The sequence below is a fragment of the Felis catus genome, chromosome F2 (genome assembly GCF_018350175.1).
Source record: "Felis catus isolate Fca126 chromosome F2, F.catus_Fca126_mat1.0, whole genome shotgun sequence".
NCBI classification, from domain to species: domain Eukaryota; kingdom Metazoa; phylum Chordata; class Mammalia; order Carnivora; family Felidae; genus Felis; species Felis catus.
The window spans coordinates 5,305,514-5,329,446 of NC_058385.1; the positions used below are offsets into that span (position 1 = coordinate 5,305,514).

The window sequence follows — 23,933 nt, forward strand, 5'->3', positions numbered from 1 at the left end:
AAAATTTAAAATATCACAGGACCCAGTATCTCCACTACTGGCTATTTACCCAAAGGAAACAAGAGTACTAATTCAAGAAGGTATCTGCAACCCCGTGTTTCTTGCGGGATTATTTATAATCACCAAGATATGGAAATAACCCAAGTGCCCGTTGATAGATGTAAGAAAAAGAAGATGTGGTATATATACATACAATGGAATGATCACTCAGCCATAAAAAAGAATGAAATCCTGCTATCTGCAACAACATGGATGGACCCTGAGGGTATTATGCTAAGGTAAATGAGTCAGAAAGAGAAAAACAAATACTATATGATTTCACTGACGTGGGGGATCTAAAAAACAAAAGAAATGAAAAAAAGCAGAATGAGATCTAGAAGTGCAGAGGACAAACTGGGGGTTGCCAGAGGGGAGGAGAGTGAGGGATGAGCAGAACGGGAGAAGAGAAGTGGGAAGTTATGGGATGAATAAGTCAAGGGGATAAAGGCACAGCACAGGCAATGTAGTCAACGGTACTGTGATAACGTTGTATGGTGACAGATGGCAGCCGCACTTGCGGTGAGCTCACATAAGGTATGAAGTTGCCAAATCACTGTGTTGTACACCTGAAAGTAATGAGATACTGTGTATCAACTATATTTTAATTAGTTTTTTTATTTTTAAACTTACGAAAAAAATACATGAAAAAAAAAATGACAGGCTTAAAAGGATAAATGAACAAATTCATACACACACACACACACACACACACACACACACACACACACAAATTTATTCTTGTCCCAAAAAGAACATGTGGGCGGCCCAGCACTCACTGCACTGTCCGTGCTCTTCACGGCATGCCTCACCCACATGCTTGTTTTCCCTCCAACTAGGAAAAAAACTCCTTCAGCAAAGAGCCCAGAGAATACTGTCAAGTGAGTGAAAATTGTACCTTTCCCCCAAACTAGTCTTCTGTGCTTGGTATAAAACGTTGGCTTCAGAAAATAAACATGGTGGTCAACCGAAGGGAAAAGAAACAAAGAAATACAATGGTGGCGATGACTCCTGACCCAGAACCGATCAGCACAAAGAGGGGATCATGAGGCAAGGGAGCCGGAAACTTGGTAAGGAGAGTCACCGGGAAAGTCTGTCATTTAAAAATACTGTCAGAGCAAGTTTCTAACTATGGATGTCACAGGGTGTCCTGGCTGTGTGGGAGTAGGATTTCAAATTCTTCCGGCCGGCGGGGACCAATCAACAGGGATTCACTAAGCACCTCCTCTGTGCCAAGGACTTCTAAGAGCTGGGCCAGAGCAATAAACAAAATAGACACAACCTTACTGCTCAACGAAGATGAGCAAAACATATACATTAAATTAAAGAAAGAGAAGTGCTTTGGAGAGCAGGGAAAGGAAACAGCCAGGTGGGACAAGTTGGTAGGAGTTGGGGCAGAGGGTTTCAGTTTAATAGGGTGGTCTGGGAAGATATGTCCAAGAGGGTAACGTTTCAGTCAGGAAGTGAGGGAGCAATGGGGCCACGGAGATATCTAGGGATAAGCCCAGCTCCTCATGAGGAGACCTAGAGCGTGGCTCAGGTGTGCCAGAAACACAAAATTCAACAGCAGAGAGAAGTCAGCTTACAGAGAGTGCGTTCCAAGAGAAGAAGCCATCCTACAGGATGGAAGAGTCTGACATACAGATTGGGATTCAAAGAGGAGAACGGTGTGAAGCTTGGCACCAGCCAGACCCTGCCCCCCTGGAGGATAAGTGTGCCTGAAATGACAATATTCTCTACTCTTCTGGAATTTGGGGATTCGGGCAAACTCGATGGCCCTAGAAACTAAACCTATGAAGCTAAACTCACGAAGACCTTTTACCAAATGACTGAAAATGGTGAGATGCTTATGGAAGTGGGAAGCTACGCAAATATACAGAATATGCACGCCTACAGTATGTACCTACATAGAGAATGGGCACAAACGAAAATACAATGGTAAACAAAATTTCTCACTTTTAGTATGGTTTTAAGGGACTTACACATCCACAACGTCAAACAGGAAATGATGTCTACCCTGGCACATTACAAATGTAAAAGGACACAGACTCTGGGGGAGAGAGCAGGCGTTTCCCTCCTAAAAGACACCAAACATAGTCACTGAAGAGAACAGCTTCCAGTCTAATATCTAGTGCTTACTGTACATCTTTCAAAAGCGTAGTAGTTTGATAATCACTTTGGTTTCAGATAAATCATATTGACTCACCCGTTTTGAACAAAATCTACTATTATCCTGGTTACAAACAATGAAGAAATACTCCCCCTTATCTTTCATCTTCTCTTGTCCTCTGAACTCTCCATGTATATTAATAACTGGATTATGTTGATCGAAGTTAATTTTTTTTAATTAATTAATTTATTTTGAGAGAGAGCACGAGGAGGGGAGGGGCAGAGAGACCAGGAGAGAGAGGATCCCAAGCAGGCTCCGTGCTGTCAGCACAGAGTTGGACACCAGGCTCAAACCCATGAGCCACGAGATCATGACCCGAGCCAAAGTCAAGGGTCAGACGCTTAACTGACTGAGCCACCCAGGCGCCCCTATGTTGATCTGAGTTTAAAGCACCTCAATTTTGTTCTGCAAAGACCATTTTCGGAGGGGTATCACACCTTCGCTTGGTCTTTAAAGTAATGCATGCTCATCCCTACCCCTTCACTCCAGCTGAACGGCTGACCTTTATGATCATTTTCTTCATGAACACCTTAAAGGAGCTAATTCCCCTAGTTGATGTAACTTTAAAATGTTTATCTGTTATATGTATTATGTGAACAACAATGTGCCTAGCCATTTAAATTCTTGAGTTCTACTTCCCCCTAAACTTTCTCTATTGCCTTTTCCTTGAATCACACAGAGTCCAAGGACAGCCTAATTTTATTTTATCTTTCTATTAGTCCTTTATTTGTTGCAGGACATTTTTCTCCTATGATACTTTTTTCTGGACAGCATCATTCTAATTTTGCATCAGCACTGACTACCCTCCATTTTAATTTTATTTGGCTAATTGCTTGTCTCCTTTTTTTCCTGCATTCAAAGGAATTGTGTCAAATATCTCCTCTGTCACCCATCTGGTTTTCAAACAAATTGCTACTCTGTTTCTAGATTATTCTAATGCATTTATCAGTCCTTTGGTGGTATTTTTAGGTCTTTGATTTGTTTTTAACACCAGACTCTGTTTCCTTTAAATTAATTATGTGTATTTGTTAATCAAACTTGTTTCACTGAATAATGGCCTATTTACATTCTTTTATTTTACTGCCCCCCCCCCAAATTTTAAATTATCTTTATTTGTAACAAAATTACGCATTTACATAGTCTAGATAAAATCAGAAAGGGTTTCATTTTATTATTACTTTTTTTAATGTTTTTATTTATTTTTTTGAGACAGAGAGAGACGGAGCATGAGCAGGGGAGGGACAGAGAGACAGGGAGACACAGAATCCGAAGCAGGCTCCAGGCTCCGAGCTGTCTCCACGGAGCCCGACACGGGGCTCGAACTCACAGACTGCAACATCATGACCTGAGCTGCAGTCGGATGCCCAACCGACTGAGCCACCCAAGCGCCCCAGGTTTCATTTTTTTAAATAAAAGTGCCCTCTATCCATCCTTCCCCCTTCTCAGATGCTGCCATGTTTTCTTCTAGTTAACTCTTTTCGTTTTTTACCCATATATTTTTACATAATATGCTTGAATTGATTTTAATTTTTTCCATTAACTATGGAAATTCCACTCTGGATTTAAGATTTAGCTTTCCTTTCTCCTCTTATACCTAGTACATGCAAGATCCTTCCCCACCTCCTCTGACATAATTTTACCTTAATTTTTCTCATAATTGTCCATTCATAATCATGAATGGTCATACTAATATCATCATTCAGGGTTGAGAATGCAGCAATTATGATTGGTTTCCCTGTTTACCCAACCTTTTGTTTTCCTGTAGAAGCAGAATAGAATAGTGGCTAAGTGCTTATATTCAGTATTAAATGTCAACTACACCACTCACTGGCTTTGCAATGCTGGTTTAGTTACTTAACCTACTTGTGCGTCTGTTTCCCAGTACGTAAAATTCAGACAAGAGCAGCTACCACATGAGAAGTGAGCAGGTTAAACAAGTTCACGGAGATGAAATGCTTAAAAGAGTCCCTTGCACGCGTTAGCTGTGATCACCAATTACTGTCAAGGATGGACTTCCTGAACACTTTGAAGCTTTCAGCTTCATGGCCCCTCACCTTAAAAGGCCCAAGAAGCCCCAGGAAACGTCCTGGGGGTATGTTCACACGGTTATGTGTTTTTGTAAAATTTGAAAAAATCAGATTATTTAACCATAATTAACACCATAATCTCGGCCACTCCAACTTTCCTTCCATCTCACTTCCCCGTGCGTGTGAGTTTTTATTTTGCTCCCCTTTTTTTATTTCCAGGAGTTCTGATGTTCTCCAGATGTCTTGTTTCGTAACTGTGTCTCCTAGGAAATATTAATAATAGACTCTTTTTTTATCAAGTTTCCTTTCTCTTTATTGCTTCCATCACCTCCGAGCTGTTGCACCATTTGCTGGTTTTGCTTGGGGGCTTTCCTCGTCCTCTGGTCCTCTCTGTTACCTTAATGTGTGGACATTACCTACAGTGTGGACACCCCAGACCGCAGGATTGAGGGGCTGAGTGGGGCTTGTTAAACTGTGAACAGAGGGGGCAGCTGGTCTTCCATTGTCAGTATCCCCAGGATCTTTCTTACCCATCTCCTCGGTCAAGTTCTAGGGAAAGTTTTTCCACTATCGTTCCGGGTGTGAAAGGCCTGGCTGCTAGTTCTGTGGGGGCTAAGTGAGAATGTCTCAGCCTCTAGAATGTTCGTCGACTTGACTTCAGTGTATAGAAACTCAGGTGTAACTTGGGTCCTTCCGGAGAGAGATACTCTTGCGTTTCCAACTTCAAAAACGAAACCTTGATCTCACGGTTTGTGAGATCGAGCCCCGCATCGGGCTCTGTGCTGACAGCTCAGAGCCTGAAGCCTCCTTCAGATTCTGTGTCTCTCTCTCTCTCTGCTCCTCCCCCACTCACACTCTGTCCCTCTCTCAAAAATAAATAAACATTAAAAAAAAAGAAAGAAAGAAAAAGAAACCTGTGTCCTCTGCCTCCCTGAGGGGTTAGCCTCCAGGCAGTACAGCATGGAAGAGAGAATTCTGGAGGTCCCACTCCATTTATGTGGACTTGCAAACGGGGCCCCTTATTTTAGATGCTTTCTGTCACTCTCCACTTCTAAAATCACCAAGCACTCCCAATTTCGGAGACTTTCAGGGATTTTGTTTTAAGTGCGCTCTCAACTTTTTACCCATTGGTTTAGAATTTAGATTTGGGGGGTGAGGGGTGTTACATTATTTACCCTGATTCATCTATATCCTACCTTCCAAAAAATTTTACTTTTACATTCTTTTAACGTTTATTTATTTTTTTTTGAGATACAGAGTACAAGCAGGGGAGGAGCAGAGAGAGAGAGGGAGACAGAATCCGAAGCAGGCTCCAGGCTCCCGAGCCTCCAGCATGGAGCCTGACATGAGGCTCAAACCCATGAACAGTGAGACCATGACCTGAGCTGAAGTCCAATGCTTAACTGACTGAGCCACCCAGGCACCCCCGCCCCCCCAAATTTTTAAATGTCTCGTGATCTCAGTGGGGATCTGGGGAAGTGCAGAAGTAGATGTATGTGTACAACTCACCTCCTTTGTCCAGAAAGCCTCTAGAGTGGATTTCAGAAATACCACCCGTCTTACATGTTACGTTCCCCGTTAGTCCGCTTCTCTTCCCTTCCCATCCGATCTCATTCTCTCTTTCCTTTTCTCCATAATGTTTTGCTTGGCGGTCACAGCCTCCTCTCTCATTGCATATGTGTTGAACTATAGGGTCTTCTCAAGATCTTTTGTTTCTTGAGACAGTTTGGATAAATTCTCTACTTATACACCCTACTGTCTCTGACATGAGTCAACCTGCTCCTCGGAGCTCACGTTCCAAAGTTATTTCTTATTCTGGGGCTTTTGTTGGGCTCAACAACATTAGGAAGGGGCTGGAAGGAATTGTCCCCTAGGTCTGGGTATGCATGGCTGGTGCACCGGGACTCTATATTTAAAAATCCTGAAGCAGGGGTGCCTGGGTACCTCAGTTGGCCAAGTGTCCAACTTTGGCTCAGGTCATGATCTCGCGGTCTGTGAGTCCGAGCCCCGCATCAGGCTCTGTGCTGACAGCTCGGAGCCTGGAGCCTGCTTCTGATTCTCTGTGTGTCTCTCTCTGCCCCTCCCCGACCCGTGCTCTGTCTTTCTCTCAAAAATAAATAAAACATTTAAAAAAAAATTCTGAATCAGTGTTTGGTCTACATCCTAGAGGCCCATGCATCCTTGCCGTGGCTCAGGGCAGCCACAAGATACACAATCCAGTCCATGCATCCACTCACCCCATTTCAGGCCTTCACTCCAGGGGCCTTCCTCATCAGTGGGAAATTAAGACAGGAAAATGCCTGGGTTGATGAGCTGGGTTATTAGTATATAGGGAGGTAGAAGGACTTCAGCTGAAGATCCTCTGTCCTTCATCCCTTGGGGTCCTGCTACCTACAGAATTGTGTCTTCTTTTCACTTTTGTCTTCCACGCTGCTAACTCTCTGTTATTTGCTAAGGTAAAGATTAGCTTTGGATGATTCTCACCTTTCTGCCTTCCCTTGCGAGTTTTCTTTTCAGCCTAGAAAAAGCATTGAAATTCAGCTCTCAAGAGTTGTCCACAGTTTTCTGCGGACATTTATTTGCCCACCAAGGCTCCTCTCCAAGCTGGGCAATGATAACACAATTTTTCATGTTTTCATTCACTAGCCCTCCTTGCTCAACCACAAGACTGAGATGGACTCTTGTTCCCTTCCCTGCTTTCTAGTTTCAAAGTTTAAAAGTCATGGCATGATTTCTTCTGTTTTTTTCTTTAACTTACATTTTTGTGATTTTAGTACCTCATTCTATTAACTTAGTATGAGCACCCCAGTGATATTTTAAGGATCAATTTTTAATATTTTCTTCCTGAAAATGCTACCAACTGGTTTTTTGCTACTCTGCTTCCTCAGCTATAAAATATGGATATAATAGCATCTACATAATGGAAATGTGAGGGTCTGATGGGATAAGTCCTGTAAGGCATTGCATGTGGTCTTAAGCTAACAGTAAAACTTCACACCACACAAAAGACCAAACACAGGAGATACTGTGTCTCTCTAGACTAACAGTAAACCCCTCAGTACGGGAGCTCAAAAAAAAAAAAAAGTATAACCATTTGGCAACCATCATAACAATAACTGATACGGGCAAGAATCATCAATACGTGAAAACTAGTGAGATAAAAATCAGGTAAGAAACAGAATCATAGTCTTAAAATATCTCCCCATGACCTATTAATTTATAAAAAAGGGAAAAATAGTAACTTTGCTGTGAGGAAAGATTGAACAGATACCACCTTAGCCAATTGAACAAACGAGTAATGAAACCCACCAATGCTCATGCCTCCTGACATAATGCACTGAGAAGAACACAGTCTCTCTTCCATGGTGTTCCTCCAAACATGAGTAATTTGAATCAAATCACGAGGAAACATCAGACAAACCCAAACTGAGGTACGCTGTATAATAACTCGCCTCTACTCCTCAAACATGTCAGGGCTATGACCAATAAAAACTGAGGAAATGTTCCTGATCAAAAGACTAAAACACATGACAATTAAATATAATAAATAATCCTGCATTGAATCTGGATAACTTTTTTTTTTTTTTTTTTTTTGCCATAGGGACATTTCTGGGATAACTGTCGAATTTGAAATAAGTGTACAGATTCTATCACCGCTGATGTCATGATCTCGATATCGCATTGTGCAAAGTTAAGATAATGGGCATGTGTTTAAGAATACACAGTGGCATTTAGTGGGAAAGGAGGCATCACGTCTAGATCTTATCACAACATCTTGTCACAAATGTTTCATGAAAAAATGATATATAATACATACGTATATATGTTTGTGTGTGTGTATCCACCAAACACAGAGAGAGAGTGCAAACTCGGTGAAATGTTAACAATTGGAAAATCGTGGTGAAGGGCATTCTGGAATTCTTCACGCTCACAACTTTGGTACTTACAACTTTTTCTGAGTGAGTCTGACATCAATTCAAAATAAAAAAGCTTTGGAGCGTCGGTGCTAAAGCACAACCTCCTCAGAGACAAGTCTGCTTCGGAAGCAGCAGTGAGGAAAGCTATTGTGTGGGATTTGAATCCCAACTCCAGCACTGACAAGCTTTATGATTTTGAAAAGTTTCCCTTACTTCTCCAAAAGGCTCAGTCAGTTTCATCACTTGTACAATGGACACAACCAGCACAACCTCTAAGGGCTCTCGAGAGAATCAAATGAAGTCACACATTCAGATGGGACCAATGCCTGACATATTAAAGGCTGGGACTCCTGTCGAGAGAATGAATGGCTGTTCGCTGCAGAGATAAAAGGAGTTGAGGCGTCTACAAGCCTGTGGAGCAAATATTCCGATCATTCCTCCTCTGGTTTCATGACATCCTAACATTTAAGAGATGAACGGCAGGTGACGTGAGGGACGCGGAAGGAGGCGGAAAGGAACACGAAACAAGGTATGATCCCTAAAGCTCTCCACTCTCTTTCCACGAACCCACCTCAGTGGGAGACACTGAGGCGGCGTGTGGCACAAGGTGGCCGGCCAAGCCCATCTTCCCCTCGTGGTCCATCTTAGCATTTCGAGAACTTGGACTCATCCTTTGATATTTCTACCACCTTTCTCTATTTTCTATTGACATATGCAACCAACGTATGTCTAATTTGTTTTTAACTTATGGTCAAGTTAGCTAACATACAGTGTAGTCTTGGCCTCAAGAGTAGAGTCCCGTGATTCATCACTTACACACAACACCGGGGCTCCTCCCAACAAGCGGCCTCCTCAATGCCCACCACCCATTTTCCCCGACCCCCCAGCCCCTCACCCCCATCAACCCTCAGTTTGTTCTCTGTATTAAAGTCTCCTATGGTTTGCCTCCCTCTCTGCTTATGTTTAATTTTTAACCAAAGTTAAAAAACACAACAAAGCTCAAAAAATCCTGCGTATACGTTTAAATGCTCAGACTCTTTCCTGTAAGAGACAAAGTATAAATATATACAGACTAAAAACAAACCGCTTCTTCAGGATCTTCGAAATACTCAAAACGACATGTAACCCATAACTTTTCCTTACCTGTTCCAGACCTAGTTAACTATTTTACCGGTTGATATGTTATCACTTCAGAGCCATAACATTGTTTATGCCTTTTGAACAAGCTGATAAAAAGAAACATTTGCTTAAGGTTCCCATCAATGAATGCAGAGCTTAGAGTAGTCTTTAGTTTGTACAAACGTTCTGCTTATTAATTCAGAATATTCATTCAGTTATTGAAATATGACAAAACTGTACAGTGAAAGACCGATTCTCTATTATACATATTAGCTTTGCACAAAAATCCTTTGGCTGGGGAACAGCTGCCCACTCTAAGGATTAATATACCTCTTTGAATTTTTTCAACTGTGATTTAGGTATGAAAACTATATCTTCAATGCTCCTCGATGTACAGATAGATTATAAATTATCAAAAGAAGTTCCTTCTGATTAAGAGCGCTCCAACCAGATTTCAGCTTCAGAAATTCTAAAACTACCTATGTGCAGCCCGGTCCCTGCCAACATCCACAGCATCCGTTTTAATTAAAAGCCAGTGATATGACTCATGCCACCTGTTCCATTGATCCTGCTATATTCCTATGTTGGTCAGAGTTCTCTTTTCCGGATTTAAACTTTTATGAAAACAAATAGCAAATATTTATTCAAATTGATTACTATTATTTCACACCCTGAAAACTGCATTTCCTACTACAAAATTACATCTAGCTACATTAATTTTAACAACCCAAGGATTACTCGAAATGATAATCACAATGGTAATTGTAGCTGGTAGAGGGGCTGGTAGTCTATGTGTGTGTATATATATATAGTCACACACATATACACACACGTACACACACACATACATATAGTTCCATATATATAATCTTTACTAAAATTACCTACAGACCCCAAAATAAATTTTTAAAAATCTGCTTATTTAGGGGCACCTGGGTGGCTCAGTCTGTTGAGCATCTGACTCAGGTCACGATCTCATGGTTCATGAGTTCAAGCCCCACATCGGGCTCTGCTATGACAGTGCACAGCCGGCTTAGGATTCTCTGCCTGCCTCTCTCTGCCCCTCCTCTGCTTGGTCTCGCTCTCGCTCTCTCTCCCCCCACCCCCCAAATAAACACTAAAATTTTTTTAAATAAATAAAAAATAAAAATCTGGTTACTTAGACACATTTCAGTGGGACATTCATGTCTCAGTGAGTGTATCAAACAGAACGAAATATAACAATACAGGAAGAAAGGAATGGTGGGGACCGGAAGAGGTAGTGGCTCTGCTTTCATGCCCAGTTGAGATGACAGACGATTCATTGTTGAGGCTCTCTAGACTTGGAGTTCACCGCGGAGCCCACAGGGGACCTCGGCAGAAGCTCAGTACTTGGAGAGCAATCTGCTCTGATTTACATAGTTCCACCAGACTGTATATTATATTGCCTCATTTGTCAATCGATCCAGTCACTAGTCAGTCAATCAGTTGTGAAAACAAGAGCCAAGGTAAAGAAAAAAAAATGACATTCTAACTGATCAGTCTGCCTAGATGAGGTGAAATATTCTATTTTAAACAAATCACAGAATGTAATCAACGCTAAACAGAGGAACCTTTTACAGACCACAGGATCAGGGATTCCAGCTTCTCCCTCCCTCTCTGCTCTCTGGAACAATTTGGGTGGTATTTATAAAACCCTCCCTCGAAGCATGGTGGACTAAGCCTCTACTCACGGCTTCAGGACGGGTTGAAAGTGAAGCTACATATGGGTGCCTGGGTGGCTCAGTCGGTTCAGCATCCACCTTAGGCCCAGGTCATGATCTCACAGTTTGTGAGTTCAAGCCCTGTACCAGGCTCTCTGCTGTCAGCTCAGAGCCTGATTCAGATCCTCTGTCCCCCTCTCTCTCTGGCCCACCCCAGCTCATGCTCGCTTTTTCTCTCTCTAAAAATTAAAAAAAAAATTAAAAAATCAAACAAACAGTGAAAGTAGACCTAAGACAGAGAGTAAGGTCAGCGTGCATGAGTCAGCTGGGATCCCAAGGCCCCATTGAGAGATTCAGAGGTGACAGCTCTCTGGTGGACCAGCACTCTGTACTTGAAGAAGTTGTTGGGGGGACTTAAGGTAAGAGTTTGGGGCTCTATCCTCACTGTGAGGAGGAGTGAAGCGAACCCAGAACACAGGGGGCTGATCATGATTGTGATCTTCCGCCCAAAATTAATACGAAAGCTTGACAAAGCCTGCCAACTCTTAACACCCAAGTGGATTTTTCTGTGAAATCCATCCATCTCTTCACCGTACCATTCACATTAGCCTATTACATGGAGTCTTTGGTGTTCCTCCTTTTCCTACACACGTTACTCACACCAGGAAATGAAGTGAGTGGAGAGTTCAAGGGCACTTTTGACTGGAACCAGATGAATCGTTGCAGTTGCCGGGGAAACCTTTGAAGACAACAATACTTGATATGTCAAATATCTGAAGTCAATTTGAGCCAAAGTCATTTAGAAGGTAAATCCAAGAAAGCTAATGGCATAAGAGGGACACTTGGCTTGTAAAAGTAGCCCCAGTGTGTTATGTGCTCATGAACTTTTGAAAAGAGAAAGTGTTTTATATCTTAATTAGCCTATAAGAATGATAATCTTAAATGCTAGCTTTCAAATGACAGGATTCAGTATAAAGACATTTAGAGTCCCTAAACATCTATGCATAAACCATTAAACTAGGGTTTTTATAACATCCTTGTAACAAAATAGAACATGCTTTCCTAAAGCTATTCGTCTAACTTCTTTACAACTCTCTTCCAGTCTAATATGTCTTTTTTCCCCAGACTTCCAGTGTAAAACATATGTCAAATATTGAGTAGCACATGTGGGTTTTTTGTTTTTTTTGTTTTTTTTTTACAAAATGTCAAATGTTTGCTGTAATAATTTTAAGGAGAAAAAGAAATTAACGAGCAGGACAATGTGCTACTGGGTTGTTTTGCTTGTTTGTTTTCATAAAGACCACGGACATGACATGTTTGGCATTTATACAATGTGCTATCGTTTTTGCATCAAGGAAATGTAGATTGAATGGGAATCTTTCTAAGTTGCATTTTGCTTCAGACGCTGAGTTTGGTAAAGGTCATTGCCTGAATCTGAATTTATGATTTTTCCAATGTTGTTCAACAGAATAATCACACTGAAAAGCTTTATAACGAAAATTTGTGGGGGCGCCTGGGTGGCGCAGTCGGTTAAGTGTCCGACTTCAGCCAGGTCACGATCTCGCCGTCTGTGGGTTCGAGCCCCGCGTCAGGCTCTGGGCTGATGGCTCAGAGCCTGGAGCCTGTTTCCGATTCCGTGTCTCCCTCTCTCTCTGCCCCTCCCCCGTTCATGCTCTGTCGCTCTCTGTCCCAAAAATAAATAAAACGTTGAAAAAAAAAATTCAAAAAAAAAAAAAGAAAATTTGTGCACATTGCCGGTATTTGCGTTCCCACACTGTGTTTTGTGATGAAATAAGTGAAAAGGAAAATCAAAGTGCAAATACCTCCAAGGTCCACAAGGAAATCACTGTGTCCTCACACTTCAACACTTTCATGGTGAGAAACTTAGGTAGGGGTTAACATATTTGAGGCTTTTAAAAAGTAATTTTAGAGATCTATGATTTGGTGGGGGGGGGGGGGCGTTATCCAAAAAGTACTACTTTTATACACATAATTTCCTTCTAGATTTTTAGACTGTTGAACAGCCGGAGTTCATTGCTCTGCGCTGCCCTCTGCTGGTGATTGCCTGTAAATGGCTTCAGGAAACAATCCGGTACTTGCTGGGGGTTTCACCAGCCCACATTGCTACCCGATATCATAGCTACATTGCTCAACAAGCTGTTTCTTACATGAAGATGAACACAGCTGTATTTTAATTTAAAAATGTTTAAACATATAATTAAATAAAAGCTTGTTTAAAGTTTAGAATCTGAATTTAATTTTTATTTCATGCTGGAGACAAAGCTTTTCCTAGAGAGTAATAACTTATACCAACACAAGGTAATGACACTATTTCATCTAAAAAGTTTGGTTGTAAAATCAGTAAGGAAAACAATATGTTACCTTGAACTTACTTAGCCTGGGATGACTTTATAAGGAATGCTATAATTTTTAAATCAGCTGCACAAATGTGGCTTACGTGGCTTATAGGAGAATCGCTTTTTTGCACTACTCACTCAAAGTTGATCTAAAGGAACCGTTCCTGTTAATTTGACAACAATGTATCTGAAATAGTGCAAAAGATCAAGGCCCCAAGTTGTATGCAACAAGTGCATCCCACCAATTGTTAGAAAACCAGAAGCCCTCCTTCCGTTGCAATGCTCACTCTAACACAACTTCTATTCCGTTGTAACTGTTTCATTTTACACACAATCACAATCACGAACGTGAAACTGACAGAGTCCTGGGAACTAACAGCTTGATTTCCGAGCCGGCTGGAAAGACAGTCTTATTGTAGTGCTAACGTTATGTGTATATAACCTACCAACAAATAAATGCGCTCTGCTTTGCTCTAAAAACTCATCCAGAATCCCAAATACTACATAGTGACCAATCCAATTCACACTATTGAACTTCATTCCAAGTACTCATTCGAAAGTTCTAAATGATGTGCACTTTTAGTGACCTAAAGTAGCTGGGGACTTTAAAAAAAAAAAAAACTGATATTGCTCAAGGGAAAAGCCATAAAGTTTGAGTCGTCAGTGCCTGTATTCCAGAAAAGAGACACGCGGCATGCATATGTCGCAGGTCTCCTATAGCGACAAACAAACAGCTCCAGCATTGAACATGTCTTCGTATTTGATGCTTATTATATGTAAGCAACAGATGTACTTCTCATCTGAGCACCATAAAAGTGATTTTTTAAGAATCCTAAATAGAAAATGAGTCAGTCCCAGTGCAAATATAAACCTAAAAGAAATTCCATACTGTACAAGTAACATTTGCTCTATTGAACACATTGAGGTTTCAACAGAAGTGCCTCCCAAACGCAATAATCTGTCTTCCCCCCACACCCCCGCCCCCCGCACTCGTTCTCCATGGCTCTTCAGCTGGCATTAGAAACAACCCCTGGTGACCACCCATTGTCACAGTGGACCCAGGGCTACCAGATCCATGCCTGAAAGGGGGAGGGGCAAAAAGGTGGGCCCTCCTCATCCCCCCCACCCCCACATCCATCCTGCATCAGTGGTACTCACTTTTCTCCCAAAGTTCAACCCAATGTGACGTAATGAAATAACTCGAATCTACTTTGTACAATCTTTTTTTTTTTTTTCCTTACCTTAACCTGGCGAGTCTCTACAGATGTGTAGGAAGTTATCTTTTCCGGGATATATTCCAAAATGCTCTTATGCTATTTCTCTTAGGATTTCTCCACACTGCCCCATTCACAAACGTTATTGCTTTCTAAAGGAGAAAAAGAGAATGCGCGCATGAAAATGATCGCACGAAAAGCATTGATTTCTAATCAAATCTAAACAAATGCCAAACCAACGTGGCTAGCACCTTCCAAAGCTCTAGGAGGCATGGGTTTTTATGCAGCATGTAGAAATCTGCTCTCTTCATGTGGCTTGGTTAGAAGCTACGTTCTCCAGGATGTAAAATATTCACAGTTATCTCGGCAATTTTTTTCTCCTTACCTCTAGTATGCCAGGGAGGTCACATTCTGTTAAAAACATCCTGCCCTTCTCCCCACAAAAAGGTTCCATAGAATCAGAATGCAGAAACGCAGCAACTTGCTAACTTTGCTCTGTGTTATTTACCAACCGCACAAAGAAAATGCTGTCTATTCAGAACTCATTTCAAAACTCTTTTCACTGAGAGTGAGCGAACAAGCGGGCTCATGTCCCGAGCTACAGTCACATCCCCAGCGGCCGGCGCTGGCCGCGGGGCCAGCGCCGCGTGGCACGGCCCCCCCACTTCCTACAAGGGTCTGTTGTGCACCGTGGGCGCGGGCCACACAGGGGGGTCGGAGGAAAGAAAGTTGCGGTGGGGGGGGGGGGGGTTGTGCTTTCTCACCCCAAGTTACTTTGCTTGTCTGCCCCAAATTTGTCAGGGGGCTGCCCTTTCTCCCCAGGCCCCCTGACCCTGACACCGAGGTTGCCAATCTAGACTCTGAGCCGATAGCCGGGGTTTGAGGCCTGACCTCATTACTGAGTTGCTCTGGCAACTCCTGTAGGCCAGTTGTCTAAGCCGCTTGAGATTCACTTTCTTTTTTGTTTTCTGATCACGGTGATCCCACCTATCTCACTAGGTGTGAGGCGTAAGAGGAATCATTCGGGCAGAGTGGAAGCGGCAGGTGCGTCCTCAGTCCAACCGAGGCTCCAGTGCTCGGACCGCAAGGTGAAACCTCCCCGCAGGCCCACGGCCAGGCAGATGTGCACAGGACAGTCCAGGGGCCTGATTCCGCAGGATCAAGAATGTTGAAAAACGTTTTCGAGAATGAAAGGGGAGCTAGGGAAAGACCTCGTCCGCGCTACACTGGAGTCCTCATCGCCATTTGGGGGCCTATGGGTGGGGGATGTTGCCCTCCGACGCCAAGTCCAGGTGGAGAGGGGGGCTCGGGGCAAGTCCCTGCAGCTGGGGGAGAGGAGCTGGCTGGACCCCAGAAGGCTCCAGCTGACTGCGCATGGGGCGGGGGTTCTGTCCCACAGTCTGTCTGGGAAGTCAGAGATGTTGCCACACAGACAGCGTTGGGGGCGGACGTGGGGCACACAGGTGACTGCGGGAAGGGACGGGGAGGGGGTTGCTGGGGGTGGCAGTGAGTGAGAGTTCTCCGGCCCTTCGAAGGAGGAGGAGACCCGGTCAGGGAGAGGCTGGAGGGGGACAACGGGATAGCCAGGGCTGGGGAAGGGGTGTTGAGGGACCACTGAAAGGACGTGGGGTGCATTGCCCCTCTGTCCCACAGCAGGGATCAAGGGACCTCCGGGAATAAGAAGGCTTGCTGCTGACAACTTCCGAAGACTCAATGCTCTAGAAAGAAAGTCCACCCAAAAAGGGTTTGCCAGGGCAAAAAACAGGACTCCAGGCAGCCAGCCAGGTAGAAAGGGGCTCAGGCTCTTACCCCTCCTTCCTGCACACCCTCTGCCCACCCCCACCCCCACCAGTGAAGGGGGGGCAGGACTCTGCAGCCCAGCTGCAGGCAGGATGAGGTGTAACTAGGCCAAGGTCAACGTCTGCCTATTGCTCGGACCAGACATTCTAAGTGCTGAAGTAAGCCTGCTTCTGCGACTTAAACGGAGCAGGGGATCTTTTGCATCATAAGAAAATGAGCCAGGGTGGCAGTGGGGAACGGACACTGGCCCCAGCGAAGACAGTTTGTAAGAACAGTGCGGGGATATGTAGCTTGTGTTTTGGTTTTGTCAAGAATAGTGCTTTTTCAACATTATCAATTACTTAAGTGGCACACGATGAACTCCTTTGCTAGACTAGAAGCTCCAGAAGACAGGGACCTTTTATCTTATGTTCCTTGATGCTTCCTTCCCCTGAGTCTATTGTAGAACCTGGCCCATGGCCGCCGACTAGCTATCCTATCAGTTTTGAGCTGGTTGTTTTATTTTAAGCCATTCCCGTCCATCATGTTCTTCCTAGAAAAATCTAGACGAATATATTTTCTCACAACGGTCTTGATCACCTCTAAGACTACTAAACTATTTTGTGCGTTTTGCACTTTCAACACATGCCACTTCTCCTTTGCCCCGTCTCTTCCAGGGAACCTTATATATCTTTAACACATATAAAAGACGCAAGTTGAGGTTTCTGTGAGTCTTAGTTTTTAGCAATTACAAGAAGCCTGATCAAAGAACACCTTAACAACATGCCCGCGAAGCCCAAGGCACATCAGAAAACCCACCAGCTTTTTCTCTTGTGAGCTTCTCTTTGGAAATCGACATCAATTCCTTCTTCCAGAAAACAAAACAAAGAAAATGACGACACCAACCCTGTGTGTGACCTTCCTGTTCCTTCTACCCTCCCCCCCACTCCACATGTCAATGAATCGTTAGGACGCGCCTTGCTAGCTACTTCTCTTTCCCGGGTGGCAGCAAAGTTCAAGTATTTTGAATGGCACAGAAGCAATTCCTCTTTGGCCAAAAGAGAAACTCAGGGGAAGAAAAAAAAAAAAAAATCAAAGGCAAGCTTACTTGTGAGCTTTCCCAAATTGAGCAAGTTTGGGTACAGCATATGTAGTCTCGGTTTTGGAAACCACAATATGCCATTCATCCCTAACTAGATGACGGGACAGAAATGTTGTTGCTGAACCAACCAAGGGAAATATGCTTGCTGCTTACCCAAAACAAACTTGCAAAATCCAACTTCTATTGCTTCAAATTTTCAGATGGGAAGATTTTCCCGGATATCAATTTGACCTCTTTTTTTTTTTTCTTTTCAATTAAAGTGAAGAAGGTATTCTCGGGGCACATTTGGAAACATGGGGTTCTTACCTTATGAAATACGGATCCTGAACAGCAACAGTTGTTGCTTAAGAAAATTCAGGAACAGCTAAGGCAAAATCCCTTCCTCAAGATGAGAATGGGGGTGTATCTTGGAGATAGAGTGAGTGGTGTCAAAGCTATTGGCATGAAAACACACATCACTGGGGCCAATGAGACACGAATAATTCATTTCCTTTGGTACTGAAAGCCTTTCGTCCAGTTCATTAAGGAATCCTCCTAGCACACTTTACTTTCCTGGGTCGTAATGGAGAGTTTTTCTCATTCAGGAGGTACCTTTGAGGCCCAGGATCAGATAAGCTTGACAGAGAAAGCTGAGGGACTTCCATTTGCATTTCACACCCAAGGATGGGGCCTTTGGAAGAAACACGGATGGGGGCCTTCTTCTTGAAGATGACCCCCCCCCCCCCCCCCCCCCCCCCCCGCCCCGTCCGAGTCCGCGCGTTCTTAACACTTCCCTGTCTCTCGCCTCCTGGAGAAAAAGTCCAAAATAAGGAGACCTATGTGCCAGTCCAAATACAAATCCCAATCACGTGTTCGTCCACTCTCTCTCCACTTCCCAAGCACATCAACGAAGCATTCTGTCTGCAAACGCGTACTGTTTGGGGCTGGTGTGCTTTGGGGAAGTTGAACTTGCAATAATCCGTCCATAGACAATAAAGATTCGCTCATCAGTCAATGAAAAGCTATTACTCGGAGCAGAACAGGAGCATTCCAGCAAGATGGCAGAGTATAGACATCGATCCACAAAATGTGCTGTGAGAATTTGAATTCCTGGCTGCTTCAAAGTGTTTATTAATGAATAAAACTGCCATTTTACTAAGTACTCATTTTTTTTTTTTAACTAGCCTTAAAACAGTCATATAGTTGTGTGCTATTCAGAAATAACTTCTGCTTAGAGTTTGGGGGTTGTTCCTTTTCTTCTCTTCTTTTCTGGAATACCAGGTTTATTTGAATCAGCGACTTGGACAATAAAGGTTGGCCCAACGTTTATCTTCAAATTGGGGCTCCTGGACGAGCACTATGACAAGGTGATGACCTAATCATTACTGGCAAGGACATGGTTTTGTCAAAAGGACTGCCCCCTAGCAAAATAGGTAATGATCACTCATGCCCGGATTCCATAGCTTTAATTATCAGCTTTCTGAAGATGCCTTTTGGAGTCTGCAGGCAGCACTGGCAAAGATGAAAGGAAACAGAAAACGCTTTCCTGGCAACTTGCGAAGTACAACCGGCACCCCGATATCCACGGTGCGGCAAAATGCGCAGCCCGGGGTCGGTCACGCGGGATCACAGCTTTGGGAACGGGTGCGGGAAGCCAGCGAGGCCACGGTGGCCACGTGCGTCCCGCACTATGTACGAACCCGGGACGGAGGGGCCCACGTGTTCCCGATGCTTTCTCCTTGAACCGTGTGCCAATTTTTTTTTTTTTTTATTATTATTCTTTGAGAAACCAGTGGGTGGGCACAGATGGGAAGTGGGAAGCTGCAAAATGGAAGAAGACGGATCGGGGCGGAACGCTGAGCCGGCCCCCCTCCGGGCGCGGCCTCACCACGCAGATGGCCTGCGCTCTGCCCGGCACGGCCGCCTCCGCCGCGCCCCCTGGCGGCTGCCAGCGCCGGGGCCTGAGGCCTGGCCACCCCCCACCCCCCACCCCCCACCCCCGGGGCCTACTTGTGACCAACCCTCCCGCCACTGCTCCACGCACGTAGCCTACCGGGCGCTCCACGCACACAGCAAACGTTTTTTAAAAGCACAACAGGTTAAATTACAGTAACTGTAGCTGCTCTACAGTGTCATGAAAGTCTTGATGTGGCATCCGTTTTATATGCACAATTTGATGCCATTAATTTAAAAAAAAAAAAAAGGGGGTGGGGGACGCCTGGGTGGCTCAGTCATTAAACAACCAACTTCGGCCCAGGTCAAGATCTCACGGTTTGCGGGTTCGAGCCCTGCGGAGGGCTCTGTGCTGACAGCTCAGAGCCTGGAGCCTGCTTCGGATTCTGTGTCTCCCTCTCGTTCTGCCCCTTCCCCACTCATGCCCTATCAAAAATGAATAAACGTTAAAAAATATTTAAAAAAAAAAAAAGTCCTCCTCACTTCCTACCTTCATATGAAATCCCAACTCGGCTTGGGGAAGGGGGGGCTCACCTCAGCGCATCCAGAAAACAAAAATGCAGCCGCCCCCTAACGAATTCGCAGCAAGTGCCATGACCGTGGGCAAGTTGGGGCGGCCGGAGTTGGGTGGCTGGGAGGGCGAACACCGGGCTCAGGCGAGGCCTTCTGACCCCACGACTCCCCAGGCTTTCCAGCTGCATGCTTCCAACGCCGACAGGGGGCGCCACGCATTGAGGCGCTCGCGCTCTTCGAGGCCGGCGGCGTCAAAGAAACGTTTCTATTGGCCCTTGCCGGTAAGTGTGCTTTTTGCTGATTGGAGGAAGGCACGTTGGGGGGCGGAGCCGGGTTAGGAGGGTCGTGGCGGAACCCTGCCTCGTGGTCTGACCCTGGGAACTTTTCTCGGGCCCCTTTGTGGGATCGGCCTGGTTCGGATGCTCTCCCAAAGTCAGGCTCACGCCCCTCGCCGCAAGGGGGGAAACAAGGCAAGATCGGGGTGCGGGGGGGTTACCTGGACTGAAGACCAAGCCCCAGGGAGACGCTCCCCAGGCTTATTTCCGTCCTGTCCTCGCCCTTGCTCGAGCCAGGCCGATGGGGTGCCGCTGGGCACGTCCACACGGACCCACGTGAAAACCGTCGGCCGACTCCGGACTCAGGACCGGGACCGGGACCGCGGAAATAAAAACATCGAGCCCCGGGAGCCGCCTGAGAAGACTTTCGGAGTGTAGGCCCGCCCCGCCGTGGCAGTTTTTAAGTGTCCAGGGGGGCGGATCCTTCCCCCAAGCCTGACCTGTGACCTCTTCCCACAAACACACGAAAGCCAAGTTGCTGCGCTAAGAGAGGCGCCGGACGGTGCAGGGTCGGAGCTCGACGCTGGAGCCTGATGGCTGGCTTCAAACCCAGCTCCGCAGGTACTATCCACGTGACCTTGAGCAAGGCACGCGCCTGCCTCGTGCCTCGGTTTCCCCACGTGATAAAAACCCCACTCTTCACTTAGGGTTGTCATGGGGACTGGGTTAATTTGTGTGAGGTGTGCAGAATAGGGCCTGTTACATGATAAACGCTGTCTACGCGTTTGTTCGTGTTACTAACACAAAGGTGAAGTGATGTGGACACACCCAGCACACGCATCCTCACTCTCATCCTGCATGCAGCCTCCCAAAATCACACCCAAAGGGCCCTTAAGCTCTAGAACTCAGCTTGCAAACTTCTGCTCTATGAATTCAAAGACGAGGCTTATTCAGGATCCTCCTAGAACAGCCCAGAATGAAATATCGATTTCAGGTTTAGCATTAAAAACGTAGGAAAGTTGACATAACCGCCCTCCCAGGGCTACTCAAAACTGGTGCTGAGTCAGAGGCAGCCTAGCTATTAACGGCTGGGTTTCGTGGAGCATTAATCAACCAATCAATCAATAAACCAAGATTTACCTAGCATACGCTATGTGCGGGGCAACGCGCGGGTCCTGGTAACACACTGGTGAAAAGACAAAGTACCCCCTCATGGAGCTGGCAGTCTAGCGGCCAAGACAGACATAGAATCGTGTGTTGGGGTGACCTTTTGGAAAAGGGGAGTATAAAACTCTATGGAGCAAATAGCGGATGGATTCTACATGGTTCCACACGAACTGGAGAAGGCTGTCCGAGAGAAATGAATGACGTTTAATCTAAGATGACTTGGCATTAGCTAGGTAACTGGGTTCTTTCCTGACCAAGGAATGGTGTGCAAAAAAGGCCCAGTGGAGACAAGGAGCCCAGGGAAGAAGGTGACACTCTAGGGGGGGAGAACTGGGGGGAGGGGGGTACAGCTGTACAGGTGGCAGTGACAGAAAGGGCACAGCCCCAGCACCGAAGCCTGACGGCCTCCACCTGGGCTGCAGCAGCTCTGTGGCCCCCTGATCGCTGGGTCCGGGTTGCCTCAGCTCTACATGTATTCCATGTTCTTGTAAATATTCCCTTTAAGGTTAGAAAAAATAGCCTCAGGGCACCTGCGTGGCTCAGTAGATGGAGCATCCAACTCTTGGTTTCGGCTCAGGTTGCGATCCCAGGGTTGTGGGATCGAGCCCTGCATGGGCTGAGTGGGAAGACTGCTTGGAATTCTCCCCCTTCCTCCCTCCCTCTCTCTCTTTCTCCCTCTGCCCCTCTCTCCCACTTGCACACACACTCTTTGTCTCTAAAAAAAAGCTTCCTGAAATATTTCCAGGGAGGATTAAAAGCATGTGATTCATGAGTAACAAAGGGTCACAGATTTTAACCTGTGTATAAGTGCTGAGAAACCTGAGATGTCTTCCACCTGCCCTATCATGGCACTCTGCTTTAGAAAAGTGAATTTCTGCATTTTATTTCCAAAGAAGAGCCCCCGGTCAGTCTAGCACACCAGTTTCGTTTAAGCAAAAAAAATCATTAAAATTTCCCAAAATTGCGGAGATCTTTTTTCTTTTTTTTTGTAACATCTCTTGTGAATGAAAAAAAAACTAAGACAAATTCAGTCATTCTGGGTGATGAAGTAAGATTTCCCTTCCAGATCTTAAAAACATGACAAACATATATAAAGCTAATATTTAATAATTTGAGTTAGATTGAACTAATAAGGTAGCATTGATAGACAAGATTTCATACTTTCATTTGTCCATGTTTTACTTATTCGTCGCAAGCTCAAATAATTTACTTTGCCTCAGAAAGTAAATAGATCAGACCTTGGTTAAAAGCTGTGCACCTGCCACGAGTTAATGGGAAGAACTTCACTACCAGCTCAGAGGGACAGTTCTGGGCCCTTTGCCACTGACTAGCCAGGTGACTGGAGTCAGTTGAGTGATATGGATGACTTTGACAGACCCACTCTCAACTAAACTAGAAAATTACACACACACACACACACACACACACACACACACACTAAAAACAAGCAAGCCCTAACAATTAGCCTTGATTCAGCACAAAAAGCCTTCACTGGCTACAGGCCATGTGCCCACGACCATCCTGCCCTCTCACCAACACTGCCCTCTACCTACCCTCACTCTCTACATGGCAGTAGGACTTGCCCCCCCTTCCCACCTCCATTCCCCACCAACACTCCAAATCTGTGAAGAAAAATGAATTTAGGGGCACCTGGGTGGCTGAAGCATCCAACTCTTGATTGTGGCTCAGGTCATGATCTCATGGTTGGGGAGTTTGAGCCCTGCATTGGGGACCTGCATGACAGTGCAGAGCCTGCTTGGGATTCTCTCTCACTCCCTCTCTCTCCCTCTCTCTCTCTCTCTGCCCCTCCCCCACTTACTCTCTCTCTCTCAAAAATAAATAAAACTTAAAAAAAAAACAAAAGTGAATTTATGTATTAAGAGCAATCAACTCATTAGCCTTATTCCCTCCTACCCCAGGCAGTTGGTATTTGGCTGATGTCTACTCATGTGCTTTTTCCATCATCATCACTGCAGAGGGAAAGATGGGGGAAGAGGAAATAAGAAGGAGGTCTTCGTGGAGCCACGAGTTCTGGAACACACTCTGGATCGACACGGGTGCTCAGCCACAGGACACTTGGGAAAGGCATCACCAATGGCAAGTGCCAATGAATCCTCCTGAATCCTCCTCTGGTAGAAAACATGGCTTCCCACCGCTGAGCCTCTGTGACCCAGGACTACTTTCAATGGAGAGGAATCCATTGGGGATGAACGGAACACAACCACAGTCCTCTTGCCAAAAATGTAGAGGAAGGACTTTAGGAACTAGTGAAATTATTTTACTCATCATAAAAAGGATGAGATGTTTTTTAAAGAACTGTTTTAATGACAGGTTTAACATTTTTATCTGGATCACAAACACACATGCACCTGCACACTTCAATACATTCATAAAAACCGAAGAGCAATACAAAGCCTTGAATAAAGCAGCAGCTGGCATACATTTTTTTCACTATTCTTCTCTCAAAAAACATAGTCTCAATTATTTATAAATAATAATGCATGTTATTCACCTTCCTACCAGAAAATTAAGAGAATTAACTAAAATACACGATTTGTAAAGCCATTCTTGAATAGAAAATAAGACAAGCACCCATATTTATGGAAAATAGAACCTTTAAAAATAGAGCAGGGTACAGACATT

At 44.8% G+C, this 23,933-nt stretch overlaps 1 long non-coding RNA gene across 1 annotated transcript; it reads left to right on the forward strand.

The window, feature by feature from the left end:
* Window positions 1-19,897: 19,897 nt before the first annotated feature.
* On the forward strand, window positions 19,898-23,730 carry LOC123383221. Its single transcript, XR_006592736.1, has 2 exons — window positions 19,898-20,744; window positions 23,210-23,730. It is a non-coding gene; the product is annotated as an uncharacterized LOC123383221 (long non-coding RNA).
* The last annotated feature ends 203 nt before the right edge of the window (window positions 23,731-23,933 follow it).